Here is a 1,653-nt window from a genome sequence, read left to right as displayed (position 1 = left end):
TTTATATAAGTTATTTAAATATAAAATTATCTTAATTATTTTTTATAAAATTAAAAAAAATCTTAAATTTTTTTTAAATTCACCGAAACAAATCCATGGTATATATGGAGCCATGGAGGTACTACTTCTTCATCCAACAAATACACATGAAAAAGTTTCACACTCACAATAATAGCCTGTCTTCTATCTTCTCTGTCCCTTTTTAAACGAATTTATATATATCATTCGCTAATAAAAATTAAAAAAGTTAAACTCTAAATAAGTAATCTCTATATATTGACCATGTATATTAAAAAAGTTATTAAAATTCTAATTGCATTAATTTTATAGTTGATATTAATAAAAATGCAATATGTTAATTTTCTAATAGCATCACTTAATCAGAAAAGGTTCAACAACTAATATAATCTATTTTTACCAATTAATTTTAAAAATGTCATTTATACTCTTAAAATCTAAAAAATCTTTTAATACGTATAGTCAAATCTAAAGATAGAATGACTAAAAAGTTTAAGTCAAATAAATAAATATAAAATAAATACTATATATAAGTAAATATAAAATGAATACGTCAATGAGATATTATTGTTTTCTCCCTCTTCATCGTTCCATCATTATATCTTTCTTCACCTTCAAGTCATTTCAATTATGTGCATAAGTGCATTCCATAGAAGAAAAAGTCATCGCCGCTTTTCCTACAGTTTCATCGCTCTTTTGGCATTATCTATCTATCTATCTATCTATTATTGGCGATATTCATGCAGATTTTTTATTTCATTATTGATGAAGAGAGTGAGATTTACGAAAATATTAAAAAAATAGTGTTTACCAAGGTCTGAAGGTACGTTCTTTGGAAAGCACAATACGCAAAGTACGTATTTTCCTATAATACGTAAGACACGAAAATATTAGAAAAAATGGTGTTTAACAAAGTTTGGAGTGCGTTCTTTGAAAAGTACAATACGCAAAGTGCGTATTCCCCTATAATACGCAAAACTTGTATTGCGTGCATGGTCGACACGCGTCAAAGAACTGCAAGCCCGTGAATAAGGTGATGTTTAACTGTCTCTCTCGTCAATATACACAAACTTTTCTAATTTGCAAACATTTTCAGAAACAACCACAGTTTCAAACGTTTCTTTCCTTCTATTTTTTAATATTTCTTCAGTTCTATCCTTTCATACTTCCTCCTGCACAGACTTCGTCTTCATTTACCAAATTTGTTGTTTCTTCAAGTTTTTAACAAGTAAGTTATTTAAATATTATTAATATAATTAATAGATTAACTGTGTGTTTTTTTATTTGAAATAGAGATAATGTGATAATAATATATATAGTTGTTATTTAAATTAAATAGTATTTATTTATTAGTAGTTAAAAAATATATAAAAATAAAAATTATACCTTTATTATATATTTAGATGAATGATGATGATATTAATTAGTAATTAGTACTAATTAAATATATTTTAAATTTAAATATAATATTTTAGTTAGGCTATTTAAATCATAAAATAAAATATAATTGTGAATTTAATTTATATGTTAAAAAGTTTAAATTTAAATAAATTTTTAAATATGTTTCAGTTTTAATTTTATATTGATATTTAAATTTAAATATATTTTGAATTTATGTATATAAGTAAATTTGAT

The sequence above is a fragment of the Arachis duranensis genome, chromosome 10 (assembly GCF_000817695.3).
Source record: "Arachis duranensis cultivar V14167 chromosome 10, aradu.V14167.gnm2.J7QH, whole genome shotgun sequence".
NCBI classification, from domain to species: Eukaryota; Viridiplantae; Streptophyta; class Magnoliopsida; order Fabales; family Fabaceae; genus Arachis; species Arachis duranensis.
Note: the sequence above shows the minus strand (reverse complement) of the source record.